The 17026-nt window shown below is 31.9% G+C and overlaps 1 long non-coding RNA gene across 1 annotated transcript; it reads left to right on the forward strand.

Moving 5' to 3' along the window:
• The first annotated feature begins 1842 nt into the window (after positions 1 to 1842).
• On the forward strand, positions 1843 to 9486 carry LOC145684869 (uncharacterized). Its single transcript, XR_014131419.1, has 3 exons — positions 1843 to 1982; positions 8127 to 8178; positions 9197 to 9486. It is a non-coding gene; the product is annotated as an uncharacterized LOC145684869 (long non-coding RNA).
• The last annotated feature ends 7540 nt before the right edge of the window (positions 9487 to 17026 follow it).

Consider the following 17026-nt stretch of genomic DNA (forward strand, 5'->3'; position numbering starts at 1 on the left):
TCCCTCTTCTTATAATCTCTATTTAATCAGTCCAAAAATTTCAATATTAGATTACGTTAGTTTGGATGCCTATGGTGGACTTATATTGTGAAATGAAACATACTTGTTTGAATAGAAAGTTGGGCCTATGTGGATCTAACTATTGACTTGCAAATGAAATTTGTTCATATTTGCTTAATGTTGTTTATATGTTGTGTCCTCATAGACAAAAGATATTATGAGTTTGTAACAAATACTTTCCAATGAGGCTTGAAGTTGCTCAGAGATTATGTAATCCCTCTTCTTATAATCTCTATTTAACCAGTCCAAAAATTTCAATATTAGATTACGTTAGTTTGGATGCCTATGGTGGACTTATATTGTGAAATGAAACATACTTGTTTGAATAGAAAGTTGGGCCTATATTCATTATTATGGTATGTGTAGTTTTGGGAGGTTGAACCTTTACGTTGCATGGATATGCCCTTTAGCTCATTAATAAAAATAAACAATAATAAATGAAATGATGTACTGAGAATGTAAGAAAAAAATATAGGAGAGACTCATGAAAAAACATAAACATGCCACTGTCCACCACATACTTACTTGATGTGGGATCGAACTACGAATCCATAGTCCCAGAACGTAGTAAACTACCAGTGAGTCACAACTGGTACAAAATACCCGACAAGGATGGTTTTGAAATCTGAGAAAGAGCATTAATTACTTAAAAAATGTGTAATGCATCTCGATTCTCGAATATTAAATGTTATACAACCTTATAACTAAAATATATATGTATAAAATTGTGTAAGTCAATATGCAGGTAACAACACAATCATTCATTATTATTAAATACTGCTAGCCGTAATTTCAATTTTTAATATTCACAATCTTTCACCGTGTGTCCCCGATTCTAATACTCTTACGCCAGATCGGAACTGAACTGAAGGGACAAGTTTAGATCTATTCTTTTCACCTAATGACATTTGCTTAAGGAAGAGTAGTGATCCATATACCAAACGGAAAATCTCTCATGCTCGTTAGTCAACTTTTATATAAAGCACGTAGATAATACAATTTTCATTACTTTTTTAATTAATAAAAATTCTTATAAATAATTCTAAAAGTTTAATTGCTTGCGTTACCTCCCTACCTACTAATTTAGTATACAAGTTATACAAGTAATACTGTCGAAATGCTTTTTACTGTTATATTATAAATGCATAATATTTTAAATCAATTACGTTGTTACATAACTAATAAAAGTTTTTTTAAAAAAACAGGAAATCTTTGAATGTTCTATTCAGTTTCGGACTGGACAGGTGAGGACAGCAAAGCGGAGATCTCCGAAGGCGCCCACCCTCTCATGGAACCTCTTTGTCACAAGAAAATAAGCTTAGTTGTATTGGACTCAAGACATTTTTTGTCTTTTTAATAAATATCTATAACAGTGTTATGGCAGGTTTACGTATATTATTTAAAGGCTATAAGCTCTCCTTGTTGCAGGTGCCAACACTGCCAGATATCCCAGGTGATATGTAACAACGGGCATTTCTGGCTGGTGACTAGGGGGACGTATCTCTTCGAATATTTTCATTATAGATTATTCAATATTTTATTTTAATTTAATATATTTACTAACGACAGAATGACATAAATAATAATTATTATTTTTATTTGGAGTATAATATTCAGGCTGTGAAACGATTATAACAGAGTTCTTGATACACTTCAGGGATTCGTGAAGGTAAGCAGATAGCTAACAAATGGAATCAAAGATAATAAACAGGTTGGGCTAGGTAGTACCATTTAAATCACTTTCTTTGATGTCTCCTCCAAACTGTACATGCCAGAGACACCAGTGTGTGTAACAACTCGGTCTGACCTAGTACAAGTGGCCTTGTGACTGGTGTAGCTCATTCTCTCGTTGCGTTATTTAACTGTAGTAATGTTACAGTGTTAGTCGAGACTCAACGTAAGCGGCACGTGCATGTTCTCAGGTAGGAAAGTAGATGTTAATTAAGGCAAGAATATTGTGTGCTAATGGTTATAGTGTTATTTACTAATGCAATTTGACTTTAGTAGTCATAGATGTTACGGAAAAATAGAAACATTATTTTATAAAATTTCCTTCAGAATTTTAATATCAAAATTATGCGTAAATTACGTTTAATATATCTACAAGACATCTTAACATTCTGTCTGGCTGAAATTTCAATAGTTATGAAATTATAAGTTTATTTCGGTTAAAAGTTAACTTTCACTCTTTTGACTACATCAGTGTATCGTCTGCATTGTAAGAATGAAAACAGTATGCAAATTTAACATTTAAAATTTTGCTAGAGCAACAGGATATTTGGATTTTATAATGAAGGTAGTTCTCGATGGCAAAATATTTATTTATATTGTATTTAAAATATTATATGCAGTGCACATGTGATGCAAAATGAGCAGAACAGCCAGAGCAAGAAGTTTACGAGACAGATGGTTGAAATTCGAAACTCTAATGACAGAAGCTCTATACACATAGCTATTTAAACTTAAAACACTAACTTCGAATTACCAACTGTCCATAAATATGAACTGCTTAACTGCATGGGAAATAGTCCAAACACTAGCAACAAATTTAAAGTCAATCAGGGAGAAATTTTCTCACTTGAATGGAAGCGTTAAAATGTTTTCGGAAAATCGTAACAGAGAATGGGATGAAGACGAACTTCATCTCAGGGTGGGTGTTGATTTTGAAACAAAAAGGATTCGGTGCAAAAAGCTCTTTTTCTATGAAAACTACTCTCATGAAGCTTCGTCTTAGTAGAAAGAAATTCCAAGTAGCTAGAAACCTTCTACAAAATTTGTGACAGCGCTTTGTAAATATTGAGGAGAGGTTTATTCCAAGTGAACATTTAATGAAAGATTGTGTCTGTTTGGGTTCAAAGAGATTTGAAGAAATAAAGAAAAATGGATTACCAAATGGAACCCTGAATCATTAGCAGAAAATACATGCCTTTGTAAAGAAACCGTGTCACTCGAACTCATACAATTTGCGATTCATTACAAAGGTTACTTCCATAATTTGAAGGATACTTCTACTAGTGACTTGGATGTGTTTCAGTGTCCAAATGATTCTGGAAATAAAGACGAATGGAGTGAAAATCAAACGTAAGATCTGTAAATGTAAGGTTCAGACTCAACTGAATCCAGGATTGGATACACAGTGAGTTTACATTCTTGTCTGAGCTGACTTTAAATGAAAGCGTATATGGAAAGTTGTAATGTGTGTACAAATATGATGTAGCTCTTTCAATTAGCTTGGCAACTTGTGAATTCTTATTTTCTAAGTTGAACATCATAACCCTGGAATACACAGACAAAACAAGCTTACGTGAATACACAGGTGGGGTGCCATTACACCCCATATAATTAAACGATACTAAAATTGTAATACACAAACTTAAATATATATATTTAACTTTATCAGTTACAAGAATACGCAATAAGAGTTTGTATGTATTTTTGAACAGACACAGCTATTCCTTACTGCACGAAATGCAGACTTCCTTTCTGTGCTCAGCACAGACAGTCTCCTTGCATCTGAAACAAAAAGATTTAGTTTTGCTGCCCTTATTCCTAGGGCACATTCGACATCGTGCTTGCTCTGGATTACTAGATGTTCAATCAATTACAGGTGATAGTTCTTTTTGAATTCCAAGGATATTTCTGATACCAATAGACAAATTAGTCGGAAGATTCTTCTTAAGGCGCTCCAGCATGTAGGGTCTAGATAACTGCAACCCAAGTTTTTTTTTATAAACTCCGAATGGTTGAGAATTCCATTTATGACCGTTTCTTCCTAATATAGAGGCTCCCCTTATAGCTGGATCATTTTCGATGTTAACCTCAGTGTCACTCGTGTCACTTCCACTAATTTCATCATCGACTTCCGATTATACTTCAATATTGTCATCGGACTCATTGAAATTACCTTCAGAATCAGTGTGTGAATTAGATCATGTATATTGGGGGGGGGTAAAATTAGGCCAGCAGAACATAAAGTTTGAAGGTATAAATTTCAAAATGAGAGAATAATGCCTTACGCCATATATATATATATATATATATATATATATATATATATATATATATATATATATATATATATATATATATGTATGTATGTATGTATGCAATAAATAAGAAATTTATTAATTCAATAAATCTACCGACAATAACTATGCGCGTATATATTGTCTGACATATACACACCAAACCAAACCTTTCTGAACGTGTTTAAATGTTGTACTCACACTTATTCCGGTAGCTCTCTAAGGTTTATTTAGTTGTTAATTCGGCCCGAGCGATAGCCATGATCACAACCATATGTTAATTTTTCCACTCATATTGAAACCTTCCACTTCGCGTTATTACATACAGGTTAAAGAAAATACTTCAGTCTTATGAAAACCACTAAAATTATCAGTTAAACCTGACATACATTTTTTTAAAAGAAAATCTAGATATTAGCGTATCAAACAAGAAATGGATTGTTGCTGGTCCCGATTTCTGACATCAAGCTCAAATCGAAGACAAAATATTGAAAATCTTTCATTTCAAGTTTCGAGCTTGTGATTCTACTCTCTGCTAAACCTGCCCTTTTCACGACTTTTTTTCTCCAAATATCGATTCTGTGATGGGGCTCAGGAAGTCAACACTGACAATTACTTTACTGTTAGGTTGCAGATGAGTTAATTCGCAATGGGCTACGTTATTCAAATAAAGTAAAACATTACATTGAAGTTTACCTGACAACATTATTAGCATGGACAGCAAACTGTACAGCGAAAAGAAAGATGGAAAAATGAAGGGTTAACCTTAAAAAAGCCGCTCTAATTGAAATCCTTATACAGACACGGACAGTGACACGGAGAACAAGACGTATTAACAAATGCTGAAACAAATCTTCAATTATGTGCTTATTCACCTAAAAAATCACCTTCGCTAACATGTCTGCTCACTAGGAGCGTATCCCCAGCGTGTACGTTAACATATACTTACGAGAGAATACCTATATCTCAGATTTTGAGTACAGTTTCAAAAATTCATTTCCGTAAACTGTAAACGGCAGTGATTACTATGCTAATTATCACAAATTAAATGCAACTTTTGAGTTGCATACCCACAAAATACTAGGGATTAAAAACCATGTGCTAACAAAGAGTACACTGGAAAATGAAATAACATGTTATAACAAAAAATAAAATAAGATGATAGTCGATACAAATGTAGTGGATGAATATGACATGTCCGAACTTCTCCAAGTATTGTGGAAGAAGGTATTTGTTTAGTTCTTGGCCAACCGCTAAGAACATTTATAAAATCATATGTGGCTTTGTTGTACGCAAATAGTACATTCAAATTCACGAACGAAGATGAACTGAAGGGTAAGAAGGTACAGTTGCAAGTAACAACCGTAGTCATCATAATATAGTTCAACTAAACAACGTTGAAAATAGTAGGTAATTACGTGGTAAGTAGAAATGACCAAAACTGAATAGTTTACATAGATCATTTCGAAATACAGCTAGAAGATTAAACTTGTAATAAATGACAAAAATCAGTGAAATTTGACGTTATACTAAGCATAGTTTGGGGGGGAAAGGAAGCATCCCAGGTGGGGATACTTCAGCTGACTTTTTGGGGGGGACAAAATGTGATTGAGGGGTAAAATCCCCCTTATCCCGCCGGTAATTCACACCCTGTTCAGGATCATAATCTTCTGTTAATGTGTTCAGTACAAAGTTTGTAAACTTGCTTGAACCTTCACACACTTTCGCCATCATGCAATTAAACAAATATGCACGCAAAGTATCTAAAACGACGTAAATACACAGATGGGGTGCTGGAGAACCCCACCCTTGAATATATTATCTTCTAAAACGAGACAATTTGCTTCGAACCCACCACAGTGAATGTCATGCTCCAAAATGAGAATACACGGAAGCACCAACCAACCAGAGGGGTGTAATGTTTAATATATGTTGTTGTTTTGTCTTATTGACCCTCTATTGGCGTTTGCCTGGAAGTGCCCATCCGTGATATGCGTGACCTAGAATATAAATCAACATCCTGAGGCCACGTATACCATCGGTGGACACTATATTTTTTGACATTTTCATTTTTTTAATATAAAGTAAAATTGCTGCAGTTTAATTATTATAACTGTATACTTTCTTTACTGTTTAGTCAGACATTCCCTGCCTAATGCACACTCAAGAAGGTTGTAGGGACATGGAAGGATGTTTTCCTTGTCATCGCAGTGACAGCATTAAAACTGCTTGGCAACCGTTTTGTTTACTTCCAGTGATCTCAATCATTCAGTTCAATTTGTCCACAATAGAAGGCGATAAAAGTCTAGATCAGAATACGAATCATAAGAAAACATCACTAGAATTTTCACTTTCTGGTATTATTTTAATCACCTTCTACTGTTGAAAGTTGCAACTGAATTATTGAGATTATTGAAAGTAAACAAAAGTGTTGCCAGACAGTTTTCGATGCTGTTCCTGCGATGACAACCTAAATATTCCACCATGTCCTTAAAACCTGCTTGAATGTGCATTGGGCAGGGAATGTCTGACTAAACGGTAAAGAACGCATACAATTATAATGATTAAGCATTAGCAATCATCTTTGTGCATAAGTCAATTAAACGTGTTTTATTATAGCTTTTCAAGACACAATAAATAATAACAAAATAAATCTAACTTTGCAAAATAGCTCAGTAGTTAAAAGCTCTTTTAAACATGCAAAATAGCATTAAATACTTCAATAAGCCATGAACAATTTTGTATGTGGAGGACACCTCTCCTAAAACACATATTCCACTTCACGCTGTATGTGCCCTCCGGTAGAACACGAGGCCATAAAGAGTAATGGTTACGTGTCCACGGGTTACGTGTCACTTGTCCTGCTAAAGCGAGTATGGTGTGACCACCGGCGGTACACGAGGCAACGAGAATGCTAGGTATTTCTATTTTCTCACTATTTATCTTCAATATATACCGTATTTATTTATACTATAATTGATGCTAGCATATCAAAGTTCTATACAGTTGACACTCGAACTTTTTATGTTCATTTTCGATGCTTCATTATAAATCTCGCTAAACTTACAAAATTATAAACAAATCTCGAATGTTTTCGCTCAAGCTGCAGAAATAACTTCATTGTTTGAAGCTGGAATCCATTAGAAATAAGCAGTAAAATAAACTTCTTATTGCAAAATTTCCACGTACATAAAACAAGTTCCTAAGGCAAATTACTTAAGAAAAATAATCACTTTTGTTAAAACATACTGTATATTTTCTTTACACATTCTGATCGTTCTCATTGGTAACGGTTGAAATTGTGAAGAGTTGTTGTTTATAGAATATAATAAGAAAAAACTCATTTTCTCGGTAATATTAAAAAAAATTGATGCAAAATGGCATGGATTTTCTTGAAGACTTTCGAAAGATTGAAATTGCTTGCTGCCCGAGTCTGAAAGATACAAAGAGTTGAATTTTATCCCCGGTAATTAATAGCGAATAATAATAATAATAATAATAATAATAATAATAATAATAATAATAATAATAATAATAATAATAATAATAATAATAATAATAATTATTATTATTATTATTATTATTATTATTATTATTATTATTATTATAGAATAAGATATTATTTTCTTCTTTAATGCATATCATCACTAGATATTTATAAGGACAAGAACAAAACTAGTAAGTTTCCTCACATGTATTGTTTCTGTCAAGTTCCAGTTTTCATTTGTATGTGGCTAATCTACATATTAATTGAAAAATTTAGGAGTGCGATAGTTCAACAGTTAAGGTGTATTGATTTTTGCTAGACAAAGATGTTAAGATTTTGAAATATGTTTTAATAGGTCGGTCTTCTTTGATTACAGTCAGAACACATCTAAAATGCTAATAACACTTTTCATTAGCAAGTGATAACATTTATAAGAAGAACTCATGTTAAGGAGTTGAAGTAGAATATTAAATTGGCTTCAACTTTAAATTGACTTCTATTCTAATTGCACTTTTAATGTAGATTTACATAAAAATATGTTTTTCCTTTTTCAGATCTCCCCGACTCTCGTTTTCTGCCTCGCCTTGTTCTTCGGAACTTCTTATGGTAAGCATATATTTAGTTACTTAGAATGTTACTTAGAATGCTGAAGTTTTAACACAAATATTAGTTCGATATATTGTATTTTTTCAATAAATCAGCTAGAGAACAAAATCAATTGCAAACAAAGGCACTATACGCGTCCGCTTTGTAGCATAAATACTATTTTTGACAACTCTCACAGTAATGTCATTGTCCAACTAATTTCACAGTAGTTAGTTTCTTTTTTTTCTCAGTTCTGACTTTCCTTCCAATAGTAAAGAAACGTCTTTGTTTGTTTGTGTGTATGATGAAATTAAGCCTATTCTCATACCACATAAGCTATATGAAACATGCACGTACAGTTTTGAAGCCGTAACTGATCCAACGTAATACGTTCCGTTCTCTCCTAAAACATCTGAACTCGGAATTACCTACAGTAAAACTCGTACACTACTTACTAGACCGGTAGAAAACATTTAAATAAACTGTTGTAGCAGTACAACAATCATAAGTTCATGTAATTGAGTAGAGTTTACTTTCTTTAGATTTCGAATGTAACAATTAAGCTTTCAAAAACAATAGCAAATAGTCCCCCACCCTAGCCTTTTTCTTTCTTTCTTCAATACATGAACTTGTGATTTAAATTTTTGTTCCTGTTATATAAAATCAGGATGAATTAATCAAACGATATTGTCATTGCTGATATGAATGCATCCGTAACCAAATTACAAATAAAATGTTGAACATTCGGCATGTTATAGTGCAAATCCGACTAAAAATTTCATAAATACTTTTATAATAATACCTTTGTCATAAACTTAGGATCTTAAGTGATTTTTTACCACTAGCACGTCTGAGAATACTCAACAAATTTATTTACACTTTCTTAATATTTAGAAATCTATGATTAAGGTATTTATATGTAAAATTTTACGTTTGGTTTCTCTTTGTCTAAATATTATCTTAACAAACACTTTTAACTTTCCAGTAGTTTATGTATTACGTAATTTGTTGACACAATTTTATTTTTTAAACTGTTTAGCCGACCTCTACAGCAGTGGTGTAAGCAGCCAAAATAACAACCGGCTCTCCTTAGCCACAGTCCCCATAGTCGTTGCTTATGGTGGCTATGGACTTGGTGCCGGGTACGGTCTTGGTGGTTACGGATTTGGTGTAGGATATGGTCTTGATGGATACGGTCTTGGAGCATATGAACGTGGTGGATACGGAGCCTGGGGATATGGTGCACAAGGTCTACGTGTAATTGTTTATATTGGTTAAGAGTTTAACAAAATTTTTCTTTTGAAAATAAAATCGAAAATAAATTAATTTCGAGGATTTGATATGTTTATATTTGTCTCCTTTTGAAAATTAAAGTAGTGTCGTTGCTTCTTGCAAATAATGAAAAATCGTTTCTTTTTTAGATGTAATAATTAGTAAAACGAAAATGACAAGGTAGCATTGCTTAGTCGATTAGACATAGACCTACCACTACTCTACAGCATTCCACCTAATACCCCACTTTTACTGGAGATGGTTCTTACCAACTTGCCCGAGCCTGTTTAACAATTATATAGCCTATATATATATATATATATATATATATATATATATATATATATATATATATATATATATATATATATATATGTATGTATGTATGTATGTATATACATACATAGTTATCCTTAAATAGTGTATATAGTTATGAAAATATAATCATGTGACGCTTTATATTGAAATTATATTAATTGCTCGAAGGGATGAGCAATCAAGTGGATTTGGAAAGGATATATAACACTGTATTCTACAACATGAATATATCGTTGGATTTTTTAATATCGAAAAGTGAGGAAAGATTTATAGTGGGGTTTAGTAACTTAAACTAGGTAAATATCACTCATAATGCGAACAAATAGATTTCTTTGGTTTCTGCAGTAATGATCTAACTTTTCTAAACCGTAGCGTTAGGTAATTAGTTACATGTATCATTCGTAAATATATAGTTATTTAAATATGAGAAACAAGAAATAACTTTATGATTTTATGAATAAATTTACACTAACACGATACGCATGTTACATGCACAGTTAAGAGGAAAGTAATGTAATTATCATGACTTTACCATGCATAGCCATGAAAGAAGTACATAAACAACTTATATTCAACAACCGTATACCTTTAGAAGAAACCAACACCCATGAAGAAAGTAACGCCATACGAATGGTAACATTTTACTTACGCTTTTACAGTAGTTTCAATATGCTGAGTCAAATTTAACTCTCTAAACTATGTACCTAAGTAGAATAATGACCTGAAACCAATAACCTGAAAGTTGATCAACAGCTTGTGCGTTATGATAAAATTACCCAAACTAGGATACATTTCTAATACCTCCTCTGTTTGGACATTAGAGCATGCCTGTATAACAGTATGTACAGAATATTTCAAAACAACATCGACAAAGTACGGTGGAATGATTTCTCCCACCAAAATTAAGCAACCTGAGTGTAGAAATAGTTCTATTTATCGCTGTCAGCAGCTGGAAATTTATGGAACAAGTGGCAATCTGTCGTAGCTCGACAACGAAATGTCAAATCAAAGTCGAGTAAAAAGAAAAATAGATTATGCTTACTTCTTGATTCTACTGACATATAATTGGATGAGTTGCATTGGTAGCGCAAGCGTGATTCTGAAAGAAATTAAAGAATTCCCGTTGTATTTTATCAAAAGTTGAATGAGGAAAGTAAACAAAAAGCAACTATGATATTTCAAGAAAAATACAAAAATACAAAAATCATGGTATAACGTTCAAGTTAGAATTCAGAAAAATAACAGATACATAAGTTTGATCCATCTACTTTTTCTGAGTACAAAGTAAACTTGCAAGAAGAACTGTCCTTCAGAAAGACACATTTTTTGAGTACATAATTCAGCATTCTTGATAAACATTGAAATATGAATATGTATGTTGTGTGGGAATTCGCAGTTTTGTCACCGTAATTAAATGCATCTTGTACTTTCCGAAAAATCTACCAGTTTAATTTCTTCTTTCTCATCTCTTTTAAACTGGCGAATCTATCCTTAGTGCGTTTGCATTAATAAAGTAATCCACTAGTGAACTTCGTATTATAAATCACTTTTTACCATATTTTTTACATATGTTATCTTACTGTCTCTTTCCTCTTCTTACTTTTGAAGTTTCCTATAATGAAGTTTTACAGCTGTAGTTCATTGGCGTAGCCCTTGTATTTTTTTATGTTATACTATGAGAGAGATTCCCCGAATTATGTAAAAGATAAGAATCAGTGACAACGCAAGAAAGGAGTCAAGATGTCAAGCGTCTGTCTCCTGTTACGAAGCAAACCCCAACATTACAGGTCATATTGTAATGACGATTGACAAAGGAAACAACACCCATGCCTCCCATGGAGTCGGTATTCCTCTAAAAAACCTGAGATTGACTAGTGAACTCATTAGAGAGAGGCCTAAAGTGCACTGGCCCCCTATAGTCTAATGTGTTTCCAATGGATTTTCATGTATTGGATTATCATTAGTTTTTTTAAGAATTATTGTATAATTCGTTTGTAATCCGAATCGTGGAACCCAAATTCCATACCTAATCGCTATCGAATCTACAATTTTGTGTGCAGAAAGCAGCTATGTTAGCCATTTCGCCACAAAATAACACACTGCCTAAAATAGTTTCTCACTTGAGAATAAAGTGAGAAAATAAAACAAAAATACGAAACATCAGGTAGTAAGTTTATATAGCTTATACGTTTTCAACTTCATTCAATTTATTTGTTGACAATTGAGATGAGACTGACATAGATATGTGTATAAATCGAAACGAGAAAGAGAGACCGGAATGACAATCTTCAACTCGATATGAGACGAGCTCGACCCTGCTTCGTTAAGTAGAGACGATACCAAGATTCTATGCAATCTAGTTTTGTTTGGTTTCTGATAACATTGTAAATTTTAAGTTTAATTATTTCTGTAACTTAGAAGTTGGAAATTATATATACACTCAATATTGTTATGAATTACTGGTACTAGTGAACATAATAGACATTACAGTGTTGAAAACTATTAACGGGAAAACTGTTTATATCGATCACGGAGGATATAATTTCAAACGGTATAGCGCAAGCTAAAGTATTATTCAGGTGTTGATAGATAGAGATAAATATCACCTTGCAAGAAACTGTTACCATTTATAGAGTTAGAATCAGAATATTACACATATCTGCATTTAGTTTTTATACAGAAAATAATTGAAGGGGTGTATTCCAAAATAGCCTAAGTCAATTTTTGTCAATCTCGAGAGACTGGTTCTATTAATTTCCATTTCATCATCTCCGTATATTAAACTGGATTTCATGCACAAATTAAATTACTTGTAGGCAAAAAAAAACAGTGTTGTTTTCCAAAATGTCCTTAGTCAACAGTATTCTCTGAAGTTATTTTCTAACTTATGCCTAAAACCGCTTATATAACTCTTGTTACAGATGATAATTTCACCGTTATTTTACGAAAAGTAGGCAATTACAATTTTCGTTTATGCGGATTACTTTTCCTTCATAGAAATAGAGTGATGGAAACACAAAAATAGTCTGCTGAAAAAATTACTTTATTGACTTAGGCTCTTTTGGAGTTGAGCTCTTCAATTTGTATTATTCAGTAATAGTGGGAAATCGGCCAATAAATATTTATAGTAATATAACAAGACAGATCTATAGTGAATATCTCTCACAACTCGATATAAATTATGTCTTCCATATTGCACATTAATATTACGTTACTCATTAGTCACGGAAGGTAATTGCTTTAATTTATTATATGTATAATAAATAATAATAATAATAATAATAATAATAATAATAATTATTATTATTATTATTATTATTATTATTATTATTATTATTATTATTATTATTATTGTTATTATTATTATTATTATTATTATTATTATTATTATTATTATTATTATTATTATTATTATTATTATTATTATTATTATTATTATAGTCGACCGTAGAAATCAACAATAATAGATGCAATGTAAAATATTACTCTCATTTTATTTCCGAAGAATACATTTGTGGTAATGTTTAACAGACCTATCCAAGGTATCCATAACCTCCGACTCCAGCGTGAAGATTACCACCAACTCTTCTCACAATGGCATTAAAACCATTGATGTCATCGGCTCCATATGTAACAATTCTTCGGCTGCCATCAGGTTCAATAAGACTGTATTGTCCTTTTACAACTGGACCATCACGAACTTCACTCTGTTGCTTGTTGTCTTCTGTAAGATGGTCACTCACAGCGTAGCCAAACTGGTATCGTGGGTAAGCCTTAAAATAAACAGTTAATTTCTTGTCTAAAATGTTGAATAATTTTGTCGTCTATATTATGAGTAATTTATGCTTCTATCATGCATTGTCACATGCTGTCAAAATAAGCAAAAGTGATAGTTATGTACATAGTGTATGGTATTTGCTAAATATTATCTGATTATATGGATAAAAATTCGGTACGTTTGAAAATTTAGATTAAAATAAGCTATGCAAAGTATCGGCAATCTTATACGAAGTATAGAAAGAATCGTCAGTGTTATAGTGAGTCAGGAAGATTTAAAGAAATGTATTCTACATTCCAAGGATAAATCGTTGAATTTACTTCTCTTTAAAAATAAGTTTGTAGATATATCAACTTATTTTAAAATATTGCATCAACTTAATAGAAAAATATTATCAAATAGGAAGAAACATTTTCTGATGTGATACTAAAGAGTTCAGTTTAGATTTAACTTTCGTTCTTATAATATTTTGTTTATTACATTCGTCGGTGAATTTCAGGATTGACTTGTAGTTCTCAAACGTATTAAGTTTTATAATGTGAAACTTAAAGTGCTGTTTGAATAGAGGGTACTAATATATAATGTGTAACGCACATTAGAAAATAAAAATTCTAAACAAAAATGCAGTTGCACAGAATAGAATATTAGCTTCAGGTCCTTTAATTCAGGATAATTGTTCAGAATAGGATTCTAGCTCAGCTAAATCGGAGAGAATTATTTTTAGTATAATTATTTCAAGAAAAATGACGTGAATTTATATCACACCGAAAAAGTAAATAATTACTCATCTAAAGTTCAAAATGTCAAATACAAATGCGCTAACTAAGGTTTATATAGTAATTAATTATGTAATAAGAAAAAAAGGTAATTCTTACTGTATGATTTATATATGGTCAAATAGAGTTGAATACAAAAATCTAAGCAAGTGACTTTTCGATACAACTGATAGAAATTGAATTACAACAAACTTCAAAATAGATACAAAAATATTAACCTTAAATATATATATATATATATATATATATTTAAAGACTTACCAATTTACTGTATAAATTGAATAATAGGATATCTTCCAAAATTCAATAACGAAATACACCATCTTAAATGACCGTTTATCACATGTTGAATCACAATCAAAATGGTCAAGAATAATGAAACTTACGTCGAAATCCTTTATCTTACTCAAACACACTTCACAATAATAAGATATATTTTAACTTTCATATAAGGATTTGCTCTATATAACAATTCTGGTAATAACTTCACGATTAATTACACTTGGATTTCTCAAACATTGTAAAGACATTTTCTCCGCCGATTTTTACTTCACTTATTAGGGGATGTTTCACCTACCCCAATTCCGAACTATTATATTTAGCCCAACCCGGAGCTATTCAAACGTAGAACAAGTAGTTCCAAAAATAACCGTTGGCGCTGACAACCAAGCATACGGAGAACGATACTAAGCTTCCTCTCGACAGTAGCTGAAAGCACTACAGGGTAGGAAACTAAACCAAATTATCCGGACTCTCGAGAGACCTTTCCTTTTTTTAAAAAAAAACTACGGAATAGAGATTTAAATCTCTAACCGTTACACACATCCCTTCGTCCATTTAAAAAAATGCAATATTTTTTATAATAATAATCTAGCTTTTGTAATTAATGTATAACAACCTGAAAGCTAAATGCTATTATGAAGTTATATTGTTGTCGAATAATTGTTAATTACTATTAACTACTATAAACTAACCCAAAATAAGAAAACCAAAGGAAATTAAATAAAATTAAATGCAAAACTTAAACAGAATAGAACTAAAGAAAATTCCCAAATAATAACTATGTAAAATAAAAATAATCTACTGTATGACAACAATATACATTCATAAATTATATGTACATAACCAAAACTGCATATCTAAAATTATACAAAATCTGCTCTATATATACATACATATATTGATCTCCTATTTTACAATAAATAAGAAGCTGAATAATATGGAATATAAATATATAGAATTTTATCATCATATATAACTTCAAATATAAGCATATATATTTGTCTTATTAACAGTTGACAAATTTAATTCTTTCATTTATTTCAAATCTATATATGTGTGAGTATTAATAGTTATCTTGATGGTAGATTTCTTCAGATGTTTCCAATTTCTCAATGACTAGATGATAAATTATGATCGTGATGAGCTCATTCATTCCATAACATCCACATAATGAGGCCAAATACATAAATATGGAATAGTCGAACCAGCGACTTTACATCTTCCAATTTACATTAAGATCTTTGTTATTCCTGAAAATAAAAGTACTTTAGTATATGTGCACACATTAATTTAAATTTTTACAACTTAGAAGCATACAAATGATAATCATACTACAATTCCTAATGACTGAGTTCCGGAACAATACAAATACATAACATTTATACAAGAATGATATCAATGATTTGACTATATACATATGTAAAAATGAACTATGAAATTATGATGTATTCATATAGAAATATCAACCATTACCATCACTTTTACAATAATTTATCTCACTATAACAATTTACAGATTGTTAAAACATATCTCTATGACCGTGGTACCTTAAATTTCTTTGTTAAAGAGACGTGACATTTCCTAATATCACGCTCGTCCGAATCATTTTGTACCTGGACTGTATTCTTCGTTAATAACTTAATAACAGTGTATCGACCTAGCCATCGATGACATAAGCTCCTCGTAACCTTATCTGCAAGGGAAGATTGGAATTGGGACTTAATTAATAATTTATCTCCCACTCGATATGATGACACTACTCTGTTTTTGTCGTATAACTTCTTTCTACGCAGCCATGCTCGTTCCATATTCCGCAAGGCATTCAACCAGATGTCTGGATCCCTGTGTCGAACATCAAGTGAATCAACATTCCATTTCACATCTAGTGGATCAAACACTGGATATGGATATACTAATTCCATCGGACTGTGTTTATGTTCTGAGTGGACAGATGTATTCAGAGAAAATTCAATTTCATGAATGCCTTTGTCCCAATGATGTTGCTTCGTTGCAAAGTATGCTTTCAAAGAGTCCTTGATCACTCGTATGTAACGTTCACTTGCGTTACTTTCACTGTGGTACGGTGCGATTCTAATATCCCTGATACCGTTTGCATACAAGAAATCCTGGAATCTTGCTGATACGAAAACAGAGTGATTGTCATGGCATAAGGCGTGGATAAATCCATGACGACACATCAACTTATATAGCTTATTTATGATTACTTGGGTAGATAAAGTTCTAAAAGGTTCTAAGAAAATTCTTTTTGTAAAAGAATCTACAACAAACAAAATCGGCCCGAACTGGACTGTACGAGTGGTCCAATGACGTCACAGGACCATCTTCCGTTTGGAAACGTCTCATAGGTTGATACCAACTGTCCCATAGGTTTGGTATTCTTACTTTTTGACTTCTGGCACTCAATACAAGAAGTCACATAATC

Source organism: Thermobia domestica, chromosome 5 (genome assembly GCF_964235325.1).
Source record: "Thermobia domestica chromosome 5, izTheDome1.hap1.1, whole genome shotgun sequence".
Taxonomy (NCBI): Eukaryota; Metazoa; Arthropoda; class Insecta; order Zygentoma; family Lepismatidae; genus Thermobia; species Thermobia domestica.